This window comes from Glycine soja, chromosome 15 (genome assembly GCF_004193775.1).
Source record: "Glycine soja cultivar W05 chromosome 15, ASM419377v2, whole genome shotgun sequence".
Lineage (NCBI taxonomy): Eukaryota > Viridiplantae > Streptophyta > Magnoliopsida > Fabales > Fabaceae > Glycine > Glycine soja.
The window spans coordinates 40,715,501-40,730,333 of record NC_041016.1 but is presented as its reverse complement, the minus strand read 5'-3'; the positions used below and the strand labels follow the sequence as shown (position 1 = coordinate 40,730,333).

General features: G+C 35.8%; 1 pseudogene; it reads left to right on the top strand.

Annotated features, from left to right (window-relative positions):
* Positions 1 to 1,630: 1,630 nt before the first annotated feature.
* On the top strand, positions 1,631 to 13,728 carry LOC114386145 (annotated as a pseudogene).
* The last annotated feature ends 1,105 nt before the right edge of the window (positions 13,729 to 14,833 follow it).

Here is a 14,833-nt window from a genome sequence, read left to right as displayed (position 1 = left end):
CCATCCAAAGAGAAGCAAAGCAAGAATGATAGTAAGAAAGAGAGTTCTAGTTTCCACCACATTTGGTGAGAGTTTAGAGAAATTGTAAACCATCCTTGTTGGGTGAGGTTGAAAGATATTCTCTTGTATTAAAAGAGTCATTGTAATCATACTTTTTAATGGTAGAGATATTTACTGGCTTGGTCCCATGGTTTTTACCTTTGACATTGAAAGGGTTTTCCATGTTAAAAATTCTTAGTGTCATTCTTCTACTTTCTATTCTTGTTTTTTCCATTTTTGCTAAGTGCCTATTTTGAAACTACAGAGAGGGAAAATAGTACTGATGTTTCCCAACAGTGGTATCAAATCTCGCCTAGTTCGAGGGGAGCTATTATCATGTGTAATTCAAGATGGAGAGAGTTGTCACTCATGATGGAGATACATTCAAGCTAACTACAGAAAATTATTCCTATTGGAAGACCATCTGTACTACAAGAATTCGCACGAGCTAATAACACGATAATAAGCCAGAGGGGAAGAAGGACAACGAATAGGAGCTCTTTAATCAGAAGGTTGTAGCTATGATTCGTAAGTATATTGACCGAAGCTAGTTCGAACATGTATTAACTTATACCAATGCGTATGAGTTATGGACAAAGCCTGAATCTTTGATTCAAAAAAAGACACCGAGGAATAAAGCTCTATCATACGCTTGGTCAAGTTGGAGTATATGGATGATCGGAAAATGATTGAACATCTAAACACCTTCAAAGGTATTGTCAATCAATTGAAGAAGGTAGATATGAATATAGATGATGAATTACAAATTTTTCTACTCCTCAGTTCTTTGCCTGAGAGTTGGGACACACTGGTTGTCACTCTAAGCAACTCTGCACCAGATGGAAAGCTTAGCATGTATAATGTCACAAATAGTTTGTTAAATGAAGATTCCAAATGAAAGGAGAGAGGCTTGAGTAGTCACTCAGAACCAAATATTGTTGAAAATAGAGGAAGGGATAAGCACCATGGTAAAGAAGGCCATGGGAAATGACGAGGAAGATCCTAGTCTCGCTCCAAAGGCTTAAGTTGCTACTACTGCAGAAAGTCAGGCCATAAGAAGTTTGAGTGCAGATTCTTGAAGAGAGATCACAAGGTCAGAACTGTCCATGCTAACCAAATTTACCCAAAGAAGAAGAATGAAGGTGGAACCACTACTGCTGTGGCATCGGACGATGATAATGTTTTTCTTATCGGTAATGAAAATTATTTAAATATTGCATCTGATGATTGTATATGGATAATTGACTCTAGAGCATCCTTTCGTGTTACTCCTCATGAAGAATTTTTCTCATCAAATCAAAAAGGGGATTTTGGTACAGTAAAGATAGGCAACCGTGTCACAAGAAAGATTGTTGGCATAGGGGAGGTGACTCTGATGACTGAAAATGGAAGCAAGCTTGTGCTGAAGTAAGTAAGACATGTGCCTGAGATGCATTTAAACCTTATCTCAACAGGAAAGCTAGGTGAAGCTAGGATGATAAACCATTTCGGTGTCGGTAGATGAAAGCTTGATAGAGGAAGAATGGTTGTTGCTCGAGGTAAGAAGGAAGGCTCCTTGTACATCATGCAGGGAAAGATATGAAAAAGGGAGATGAATGTTGCTCAAGATGCAACCAAAGAATTGTGGCACGAGAGATTGGGACACATGAGTGAGAAAGGTTTGGAGTTTCTAGCAAAGGATCACTTTCCAAACATAAAGGGGCAACCACTTGAATCCTGCGAAGACTATCTTGCAGGTAAACCATGTAGAGTGTCATTCCAAAGATCGGATGAGGCCAGAAGGAGAAAGCAAATCCTGGATCTTGTCCACTCAGATGTTTGCTCAACGTCTGAAAAGTCCCTGGTGGTGCCTAATACTTTGTTACCTTCATTGATGATCACTCTAGAAAGTGTGGGTGCATTCGTTGAAGATAAAAGATCAAGTTCTTTAAACTTTCAAGGAGTTTCATGCCTCAGTAGAACGACATATTAGAAGAAAGATGAAATGCTTGAGATCAGACAATGGTGGAGAATACAAAGGCCCATTCAAGGCACACTACAAGGCTTATGGGATACGACATAAGAAGGTATCTCACAAAACTCCTCAGTTGAATAGATTAGCTGAAAGAATGAATAGAACAATTGCAAAGAAAGTCATATGTATGCTTTCACATTCAAAACTCTCCAAGACATTCTGGGGTGGGGTAGTAAAAATTGCAGTTGATTCGATCAATTTATCATGGAGAAATACTAAAAGAAGTTTGGTTTGGAAAGAAAGCCTCCTACGGTCACTTAAGAGTCTTCGAGTGCAAGGCTTTTGTCCATATTCCAAAAGATGAAAGAAAAAAGCTTGATGCTAAGGCAAACAAGTGCATATACCTAGGTTCACCAAGATATGATCTTGGATTCAGACTATAGGATCCTATAAACAAGAAGATTGTTCGAAGTAGAGATCTGTTGTTCTTTGAAGATCAAACAACACATGATATCCAACGATATGAGAAGCCAAATCCCATAGTGAGAAACTCAAGGGGAGATACTCTTCTAAAGAGACAGAACACACTCAAATGATAGAAACCAATCAGACAGAGCAACCTCCTTAGATAGAACATCCTGACTAGATGGAGCAGAGTCAAACGCACCATCCAACTTAGACGATGAAAGATGCAACAATGGAGATTGTTCAGATAGAAGATGAATCCCAAGTGAGGCAATCAACAAGAGTCAAAAAGCCATCAAAAAAGGTATTTCTCTGATGAATATGTCAATCTCACTGATGATAGGGAACCTCAAAGTTTCCAAGAAGCCATTGAGATAGATGATAAGAGGAAATTGATGCAAGCCATGAAAGAAGAAATGTAGTCCCAGATTGAAAATCAAACATATGATCTAGTGGAGTTACCAGAAGGAAGGAAAGCATTAAGAAATAAGTGGGTGTTCAAACTCAAGAATGAAGAGAACTCCCTAAACCCAAGGTACAAATCTCGCATTATGGTGAAAGGATGTGATCAGAAGAAAGACATAGATTTTGAAGAAATTTTCTCACCGATGGTGAAGATGACATCCATTAGAGCAATTCTTGGTCTAGCTACAAAACAAAACTTGGAGATTTAGCAGCTTGATGTTAAAACAACATTCTTACATGGAGACTTAGAGGAAGAAATTTATATGAAACAACGAAAAGGTTTTGTAGAACCAAGGAAATAACACTTAGTGTGTCTCCTAAAGAAAAGTCTCTATGGTTTAAAACAAGCTCCAAGACAATGGTACAAGAAGTTTGATCTCTTTATGGCCCAACATAATTTTAGAAAGATCTCCACAGACCATTGTGTGTTTGTGAAGAACTACAAGAATGGCGAGTCCATCATATTTTTGTTGTATGTTGATGATATGTTAATTGCTGGCAAAAATAAAATGAAGATTGATGCTCTCAAGAAGGCATTGAGCAAATCTTTTGCCATGAAAGATCTGGGTCCAGTAAAGAAGATTCTTGGAATGAAGATCACTAGAGATCGATCTAGAAGAATGCTCTAGATATCTCAAGAGGACTACATTGAGAAGGTTCTTGAAAGGTTAAACATGCATAATGCCAAACTAGTGCATGTTCCTCTTCCTAGACATTTCAAATTAAGCAAGATGTAATGTCCAATGAATGAAGAAGAAAAAGAAGAGATGGGCAAGGTGCCCTAGTCGCCTGTTGTGGGTAGCCTTATGTATGCAATAATCTGTACAAGACCAAACATTGCCTATGCTTTAGGAGTTCTGAGCAGATTGCTATCAAATTCAGGAAATGAGCACTGGAAAGCTATGAAGTGGATGCTAAGGCACCTTAGAGGAATTTCCAAAAGGTGTTAATGCTTCTTGGATATGTAGACATATATATGGTAAGAGATGTGGATTCTAGAAAGTCTACATCTGGATATCTGATTACTTTTGCAGGGGGACCTGTGTCTTGGCAATCAAAACTTCAAAAGTGTGTTGCATTATCAACCACTGAAGTAGAATATATTGCAACAGCTGAAGCATTCAAAGAAATGTTATGGATGAAGAAATTCTTAAATGAGTTGGGACATGATCAAGACAATTATGTGGTAAACTGTGATAATCAAATTGTCATCAACTTAGCCAAGAACCTTTGTTCCATTCATGCTCCAAACACATTGACATCCATTATCATTGGATACAAGAGGTGTTGGATTAAAAGAAACTGAAGTTAGAGAAAATCCATACAGAATTTAATTGGTCTAATATGATGACTAAGGCAATACAACCAAGAAGGTTGAAGACTATTGTCAAGGTGCTAGTATAGTGATGCACACCAATTATGTCAAAAAGGGGAGATTTGTTGGAAATTCCTCCATAATTAAGGTTGGTGCACATTCAAGTAAACATGTGTTATACCCTAATTCGTCCAGGGACTATCGTTTGTTAATCTTTTGATCCTTGTTAGTCGACTTACAGTGTTGGACATCAGTTACAGTGCGAAACAAATGATCATTCAATGTTTTGATCAAGAATGCGAAAGATACCGAAATGGAGGGGCAAAAGGGTCACTTTCAGGGGTTTTTATGAACCCCGGCTCGCCCAGGCTAGCCTCTGGCTCGCCTGGGCCCCTAAATAGCTTAGGGGTGAAGTAACCAGCTCTCCTGGGTGAGCAAGGTTACTTCAGGTTGAAGCAACAGCTCGCCTGGGCGAGCTGCCATGACCCCTAATGCCATCTTTTGCTATAAATAGGCGTGAGGGAGGCTGATAAAGGGTTCCAAGGACCAGAATTGAGAGAAATTGAGAGAAATCAGAGAAAAGAAGAAGAAATAAGAGAAAAATGAGGCTGAGGCGCTACTGAATTGCGACCGTAATCGACTTCTACATCGTTCTTCGTTCGTCATCCGGTTAGTGTTTGTCTTTAAGGATTTGAACATGATATATGGACCCTTAGGGGGTCCTCTTTATTGTTTTTTGCATCTTCATCTCATTCTCCTATCATCGGTAATTGCTTTTCTTTTGTAAAGTAAGTTTTAACAGATCATTAGTGCTCCAAGTTATCTTAAAAAAAGGTTGATGGTTAATAAGCAAAAATCAAGATACAACCAACTCATAACTAATTTATTTTTATCAAATATCACTTGAGATCGTTTCAAGGTCCAATGCCTTAATGATTCTCTCCTCTTTTCAAAAAAATCAAAAGATCGTTTCAAGGTCCAATGCCTTAAACGACTTTTGTTTGTAATTAAAATCAATCTTTCAAAAAACATAAAAATAATTTAACACACAAACTTTCAGACTTAAAGAACTACGTAGGTCTGAATTCCTCATCGCACCTGAGGATACGTAGGAGCAAGGGCAACACCCTTGTCGACCCCAAAAAATAAAAAAATATAAAAGGGAAAATACACAATTTTGAAGTCATGTTTTACACACTCGATTAAAGATTGTCGTCCCTTGTGACGAGCGCGTGGGGTGCTAATACCTTTCCCGTGCATAAACAACTCCCGAACCCTCATTTTCAAAATTCGCAAACCTTTGTCTTTTTGGTTTTTCTAATGTTTTCCTCGAATAAACGTTGGTGGCGACTCCATGCGTTTTCTTCATGAGAAAACACACCATTTTGTTTTGCCTCGCCCTCCCGCCGAAAGGTAGGTTGCGACAACATGCAAATTCAAATACATAGGAAATTTAGGAGCACACTCCAAGGCATGCATAGGAAGATGTGGAGAACTTTCAATGGCTTGGAATTGGTTTCTTTGACCTTGAGACTTACACACTCCACTTAAGAAAGTGAAGATTGGAGTTACAAGGAGCTTTGTGAATGTAAGTCACTTATTGGCATCCACCACTCACTCTTGAAGGAAGTCGCACCCCTCTCCTATAAATAGGGAGGCTTGTCAAGAGTTAGAGCATCCCATCCCATCCCATCCCATCCAAAAATAAGCAAAAGAATGATAGTAAGAGATAAAGTTCTAGTTTCCACCACACTTGGTGAGAGTTGAGAGAAATTGTAAATCATCCTTGTTGGGTGAGGTTGAGAGATATTCTCTTGTATTAAGTGAGTCATTGTAATCCTACTTTTTAATAGTAGAGATATTTACTGGTTTAGTCCCGTGGTTTTTACCTTTCACATTGAAAGGGTTTTCCATGTTAAAAATTATCGGTGTCATTCTTTTACTCTCTATTCTTGTTTTTTTTTCCGTTTCCGCTAAGTGTTTATCTTGAGTCTACAAATATGGAAATATTGGTAGTGTTTCCCAACAATAAGAAAATATTTTTTTATGAAAGAAAATATTATGAGAGTCACAATTTGTTTCATTTATACTCGGTCATGTTTTCCATCTTACAATCATGATATCTTCAATATCCAACACAATCTTTGTTCTTGCTTTCATTATATTATTCAATTAGATTGGTTCATTTATATGCATCTTTTCTCATTTTTAATTAATTGTTCATTACATCATTCTAAATTTTTTACATCATTTTTGGTTATTCATACATTATTAACATATTACTTTTCCATGTTAAAAAATATACAGGAAACTTAATGATGTAAGCTCCATTGGAGCTTGTAGGCCTAGGATCTTCTTCATCAATGGATTCATTTGCTTCTTGAAAGATGAATGGCAGTGGAATGGAGAAGGAAGAGGGAGAGGAGATGCCACTTCAAGGAGAAGATGAGTCTAGAAGAAGCTCACCACCATAGGAGGCCATGGATAAGAGCTTGGAGGAAGAAGAAGATGAATGAAGGGAGAGGAAGAGAAGAGCACGAAATTTTGTGATCTAAAAGAGCTTTGAAATCTGAAGTTTAATTTTCAAATGATCAAAGTTCAAAAAAATGCACACACATGACCTCTATTTATAGGCTAAGTGTCACAAAAAATTGGAGGGAAATTTGAATTTCTATTCAAATTTCACTTGAATTTGAAATTGAATTTGTAGAGCCAAATTTTGGAGGCAAAATTTCACTAATTATGATTAGTTAATTTTAGCTATGGTTCAGCCCACTAATCCAAGATCAAGTCCAAGATTCTCCACTAAGTGTGCTTAGGTGTCATAAGGCATGTAAAGCAAGAAGGACATGCACAAAGTGTGACTATATGATGTGGCAAAAGGGTGTAGCAAGTAAATACTCACCTCCCCCTCTAAAATTTAATTAGATTGGGCTTCTCTCAATTCAATTAAATTTATTTCCAACCACACACATCAAATATTCACTTAATGCACGTGAAATTACAAAATTACCCCTGATACAAAAACTAGTCTAGGTGCCCTAAAATACAAGGGCTAAAAAATCCTATATTTCTAGGGTACCTTACCTATATTATGGAGCCTTAAATACAAGGTCCAAAAATAATGAAATCTTAATCTAATATGTACAAAGATAAGCGGACTCATACTTAGCTCATGTGCCTGAAATCTACCCTAAGGCTTATGAGAACCCTAGGGCCTTCTCACGCATCTCTGGTCCAATCTTCTTGGAGTCTTCTATCCAATGCCCTTGCGGGGTAGGATTGCATCATTCCCTCCCCCTTGAAAAGGATTTGACCTCAAATCCCGAGGTTCTTGAAACTATGGGCTTTTTTCCTCAACACCTGTAAAAAGAACAAAAACATATGTATCAGTGGTGTTTGGTATGTTGAAGTAAGGTAAGGTCTAAAATCTCATTTCCTGGGCATCTTCCCATGAAGGAACATGGTTCCTCACCAACTCAATGAGTGGTGCTACAAGTATAGAAAAATATTTAATGAACCTTTTGTAAAAGTTTGTTAAGTCATGGAAGCCCCAAATTTTTCTTATACTTGGTGGAGTGGGCTACTCAGGAATGACCTTTATTCTCTTAGGGTTCATGGGAACCCCTTGATCACTATTTAAAAAAATTAAGAAAAGCAATGCAATAAAACATACATTTTTCTGTATTTTCATGTTGATTATTCCTACCAAAAAGTATGACAAACCTAAGGTGTCCCATATGAGTACCTAAGTTTGTATTGAAACTAAAAATAAGAACAAACCTACCTAATGAGTCCCTATGTACACAAATCATGAAGATGTTGGGTGCACGAGTGATTTTATAAAAGAGGGTTGCACCACTCAAAACATTCATCATACCACCTATTTTAGGGATTTGGTGCCTAATAATACCTATTTTGGGCACCAACAAAGCACAAGGATTTAAGCTCTTGTGAACCAAACCCTCATCCAACAACTTCTTTACTTGAGGAATAAACTCAAGCCTAAGAGGTGTGGCAATGCTAACAAGTGTCTTTTTACAAAAGAGAAAATGTGGAGGTTGTCTAAGAGGGGAAATTTCTTTAATATTTGTCTTTATTTCAAAATGTATTTCCTTCTTAGCTAACCTCTTGGAGGAGACACTTACCTCCTTACACTCCTCCTTAACCATTAAAGGTTGTCCTTCTTCTTGGGGGTAGATCTCTTCACTAGATTCTTCCCCTTTTTCTTTTTCACTTTCACTAGAGGAAGGTGAAGTAGTAGCCTCATCTTGGCTACTATAAATGTCTTAGCCCCTCATAATCATAGTTTTCTTGGTGGAGCATTGAGAAGTAATGTGTCCTCTTCCAAGACATTTAAAGCACTTCATGGAGCTAGTCTTCTCTTGCATACTAGCCTTAAGGGGTTGCTTTTCTATTGTCTTCCCCTTATCATCTTTGGGCTTAGAAGATATCACCCCTAAGATGCCTTGACCTTGGTCTTCCTTTGGATAAGGGTGAGAGCCATAAGATTTTGAAGTAGACTTCCTTTTAAGTTGTTGCTCTATCCTTATTTCCCAATCTAAGTTAGCCTCTACATTGTCCTTCTCATGGAAGTATGGGAGGTTAATGTTATCCTCTTGAGGATTTCTTTCATTTTCTCTCCTATGGGAGTGAGGTCTAAGATGTGACCTATGTCTTTCTTCATAATAGTCACGAAGTTCTTCACTTAGGCTCTTGCAAGAGTTATGACTACTATAGGAGGCATGTTTTTTCTCTTTTCATTTATTTCTTTATTTTTCTTCTTTCTTCCTCTCTTATTTTCTCTCTTTCATCTTGACTTATTTCTTCCACTCTTTTTTTCCTTTTTCTTGTTTCTCTTGTTTTTCTTTCCACAACTTAAGGGATCTCAACTCATCTAATATCTTATACAATGGGTCCTTAGGAGTAGAACCCTCACTATTAACACTAAATGAAGAATGAAGACTCATGTTGATTCCTAAGATGTGGTTCTTTCTTGTTGGGGGTTTGAAAACAAAAGGTAAAAGAAACTATGGTTGAAACTAGCCAAAATAAACACTAAAAGAGGTGTGAAAGATAAGGTAAAAACTCATTGGTAAAAGGCAAGCTATCTAGGCGGTTTAACAATGGAAGGTAAAGGAAATAAGCTATGAAAGTAAGCAAGAAATTAAAGTGCAAGAAATGCAAACTAGGCAGATCCTAAGAGTGTTTGGATGACCTCATTTAAGGTTCCTAACAAAACACTCACTATCCTAAGGGAAAATTGCCTAAAATTATTACACACAAATGGAAGTAGGGTGACCTATTGGAGGCTCCCAACTTACTTCCAATGAAGGGCCTTTTTGTTACAAAATTTGAAAGCAAAGCAAATTGCCAATTACAAAATTACGAAAAAAAGTTCTCAATTGTGGTGGCTATTCTCTCTATTGTGTTTCACTCAATTTGGAGTGCTTCTTAGTCTAATAGCTCTTAAGGTGGTTGGCCCCTTGCTTCTTGACTCAAATTCTTCAAGGGATGACACCAATCCTGCTTTCCAATTCCCTATATGGCAACTCACAAACAAGGAAACAAGGAGACAAGCAATAACCAAAGACCAAAAAATAAAATGAAAGCTAAAACAATAGAGTTTTAACAAGACAAATTTTCAAGGATTATTCAACAATTAAAGCAATGAAAAGCACATAAAAGCAAGCTAGGACTCAAAGAGAAACTTAGAATGGCTCTAGAGTAGAGTAAAAAAAAACTAAAAAAAAAAACTCAAGAAACCTCTAGTTTTGACACTTGTTTTCAAACTAATTTTAGATTGAAATTTCATAACTAAAATTGGTATAAAATAGACACCAATTATAGAACAAATTTCGAGCCAAAACAACAAACACACTTTCCTTTCATTTTTTTTCCTGGACACTGATTTTTCTGCCAACTTGTGTGATTTTTCTTATTTTTTTCTTTTATCCAAATAGCTTGGTTCTTTTTTTATAATTTTTTTTCTAGATGTCTAGAAAATTCAGTAAAACGTTTAGCTAAAAATTCATAGTGACCAATCCTCAATAATTTTTAAAAGTTTGTATGTTCAAGATGCCAGCACCAGCGATTTCAACCTAGAAATTAAGAGTAGTGTTTATGTTGCTTAAGGCTTGGATAATTACAATTTGTGTTTGCTTATACTCAAATGTCTTGAATAACACAATTCAAGAGAGCTTAAGACTTATTTGATTCACAAATCCAGCCACAACTCAGCACCACAACTCAACTTCATCATAGGCATCATGTAGGAAACTTAGAACACACAAAAAAAAGTTCAATAACAAGACTACTTCTGCGAATTGATTTAGAACATGTTATGAACTAAATAACATGCATGAATTATACTCAAAATTAAAAAGATAGGCTAAGAATGACAAGAATACATGAAAAAAATGTATCTAGAATTCAATCAACAAAATAAAAATTCAACACAAACTTAGAACATAATGTGACAATTATTATGACTAAACATGACTCTAAGACAACAGGGATCAAGTGATTTACACTTAGATTTTTCTGTTTTTTTTTCTAATCAATATTTTGGATGAAGATTTAGATTTAAAGGTTTAGCACAAGAAGATTATGACTAAAAAATTTTAGAACCTAAAATCAACACGAAAACATGATTCAAGAGTAGATCTATAAAATTTGAACCATAGAAATGCAAGCACAAGTGTATATCTAAGATTTAATCGGTTTATTTTTTTGAATCTAATCTAAACAGCACCAAACCACAAGAAAATGGACGATATACATGGAGAATAAGATGAAGAACAAGGAATTAAAGTGAATTGATCGAACAAAAAGATAGAGGAAGCAAAAGAACATCACCTAGATGAAGATGCTCTTGATACCACATGATTTAGCTCCATGTGGAGCTTGTAGGCCTTAGATCTTCTTCATCAATGGATTCCTTTGCTTCTTGAGGTCTGATTGCAGTGGAATGGAGAAGGAGAAAGATGAATGGAGACACCACTTCAAGGAAAAGATGAGTCAAGAAGAAGCTCACCATTATAGGAGGTCATGGATAAGAGCTTGGAGGAAAAAGGAGATGAATGAAAGGAGAGGAAGAGAAGAGCATGAAATTTTGTGCTCTAAAAGAGCTCTAAAATCTGAAGTTTAATTTTCAAATGATCAAAGTTCAAAAAAATGCACACACATGACCTCTATTTATAGGCTAAGTGTCACGAAAAATTGGAGGGAAATTTGAATTTCTGTTCAAATTTCACTTGAATTTGTGGAGCCAAATTTTGGAGGCAAAATTTCACTAATTATGATTAGTTAATTTTAGCTATGGTTCAGCCCACTAATCCAAGATCAAGTCCAAGATTCTCCACTAAGTGTGCTTAGGTGTCATAAGACATGTAAAGTATGAAGGACATGCACAAAGTATGACTATATGATGTGGCAAAGGGGTGTAGCAAGCAAATACTCACCTCCCCCTCTATAATTTAATAGGATTGGGCTTCTCCCAATTCAATTAAATTTATTTCCAACCACACACATGAAATATTCACTTAATACACGTGAAATTACAAAACTACCCCTAATACAAAAACTAGTCTAGGTGCCCTAAAATATAAGGGCTAAAAAATCCTACATTTCTAGGGTACCTTACCTATATTATGGAGCCTTAAATACAAGGCCCAAAAATAATGAAACCTTAATCTAATATGTACAAAGATAAGTGGGATCATACTTAGCTCATGGGCCCGAAATCTACCCTAAGGCTCATGAGAACCCTAGGGCCTTCTCATGCATCTCTGGTCCAATCTTCTTGGAGTCTTCTATCCAATGCCCTTGCGGGGTAAGATTGCATCACGTAAGCTACAATTTATCAAAAGATATAAAATCTCTACAAAGAAGATATATACAACATTAGCTTATGATAAAGAGATCGGTTAAATGTTAGATTATTGTCGTAAATATTGATTTAATGTGAAAATTAAGAAATTTATTGTAAAATTGCACTACTAGAAAAAACGTTTTCTATGACAGTTCTATAGAACATTCAATGATGGTTCACAAACCTTTGTTAAACACGTTGTCGTTGAAAGGGATCATTTTCCTCAAAGGTTTCTCAATCGTCTTAGATTTTATGGATTCTAAGAGGGTTTTCGGTTATAACCATCTTAGATTCGATGACTTTTAAGATAGTTTTGGTTGAGAACCATCTTATAATCTTGACATTCTAAGACGGTTTTCAATGAAAATCGCTATTGTTTTTTAATTTTTTAAAATATTTATTTTGTTCTTCCTCTAACCAAACCTGCAATTTCAATGTAACAAACCTAAACAAAATCATAATCGATTGTAGGATACTAAAAATTTTACAACAAGACAAACATATTTATAGAAAGGAATTTAATAATATAATTCCTGTATTTTATAATAGAATTGAATTGGAAGTTATTCATACCTCTTGTATATGTCAACTATGGATTTATCCAATTTTGGAACAGGTCGATTTTCTGCACACAAAAATATCCCAAACACAAGAGTGAGATATAAAACCTCTAACCAGGCTTAACAACATGCTAAAAAGACTAAAAACCCAAAAATTAAAAATAAAAAAGAAAGTGAAAAATTATCAAAAGGTCTACCCATGAGCTAGATCTCAATGATCAAGCTAGCATCCGCAAGTGGATTGAACGCAATAGAAAGTTTGTATTTTTTCTTCAGGATACTTCAGAGTCTAACCCTTTCATTTTGGGGATCCAAACAGAATGGCAACTGCAACAAATGATTCGTTATGGTCATCGAAATGTTGTTGCAGCAGACTCTACGTTTGGCGCAAAGAGACTTAAAGTAATTTTTTTTTCAATCATCACTTTTTAAGTTTTGGTAGATCTAAAAGAAATGCATGTATCTTGTTCTTATTGCAATATATTTTAAATCATCCTGACTTAGTTATCTTTTCATATTGGCAGTATCCCTTGTTCACACTACTTGTTTTTTATTCAAGACAACATGAACTTCCTGTGGCATGGGTCATTACACGTAGCTTTGCAAAGCCTGATGTGTCTAAGTGGTTGAAAGCTTTAATCGATCAAGCTCGTAGTGTTGAGCCTGGATGGAAACTCAATGGATTTTTAATTGATGACGCTACAGCTGAAATTGATCTTTTGAGGTAAGATTTATTGCTTTGGAAATGAGTTTGGTTAAAAATTCTATAGTGCTGTTTAATTTTCTTACTTCTATTATTGTTTTTACTGATATAATTTGTTGTCTTGTCCTATTTTCACTATGGCGTGTTTGTAGATCACGACTTAGGAATATTGTTAAGAAATGTAGTAATATTGAGATTCAGTAGGAGATTTTTAACTGTCTTGGGAAAATAGTGTACAACATTTGGGGAGGTATTAATGCATCCCTTGCCTTGGAACAATTTATGCTGGATTTTGTTGACCAAACTACTTTCATGGAATATTTTAAAGTCGCTTGGTTGCCTAAGCTTGGTTAGATCTTTCTCCTTTTTCTCTCTTGCATGCACATAAAATGTCTGGTTTGAATGAAATGCCAGTAGATGATTCTTTTGCATTGGATCTGTCATTGGCTTGGACCCATCAGATGCTAGATCAAATACAAAAACAAGTTGAACTAAATAATTCTACAGATATTGGCACTGTTGTTAACAATATGTCGCTGAAATGGGTTTCTAAGAAAGGCAGAACCTACATCGGCAAACCCTCAAGTTTGGCTCTTCCTCATGGTAGTAGTAACACAAAAAGTGTTGGTGTGCATAAGAAGAACTAGAAATGGAAAAGATTGTCACGATTAAGATGACCAATTTTTGGGTACCGGTAATCATCATGTTAGATTTATAATGTCTGTTCAATGCAAATTGGAATTCATTTCAAAATATTCTGCAACTTTTTGAATATCTAGCTCTCTAGTTTTGTTGCCTCCTTTTGTCTTTGAAGTTGCAACATCTACTAAAAGGTCAGCATATGTTCTATGCCGATCATAGAGCAATTATTTCTGTAATTATATGAGCATGGTTGGTAGTTGATAACTGTTAAATATGAGCTATTTTTTATAATAAAAATATATTGAAAATATCTTTAAAAATATTTATTTAACAATTATTTTTGGTTTAAATGATAGGAATTGATATTTTTCTTATTTATGGCTTGCAGATATGAAAAGGAAGGATTAAAATAAAAAAGATCCATAAAATATCAAAAATATAAACAAGGAAGATTTTTTGCATCAAGCCCAAGTTCACTCCAACAACTATAAAAAGGGAGTCAAGCCCAAGTCCACTCCAGCAGCTATAAAAAGGGAGTTAAGCCAAGGAGGAAAAACCCTTAGTTAGGGTCTGACAGGCCTAAAAAGCCAAAAGATGTATTGTACACTTCATATTTATCAAAGCAAACATGTGTTTTCTTTCATATTATCCTTTCTTACTTTTAATTTCATGCATCATTCATCCTTGCATCATCTTTGGGGGTTATGTGCTCAACAGAGGGTAATCCTTAATAGAAAAACAAGGAAGGTTTTGCATGCATCTGTTTTAGAAATTTATTGCTCGACAGAGGGAAATTTCTAATAGAACTAAAAGGGGT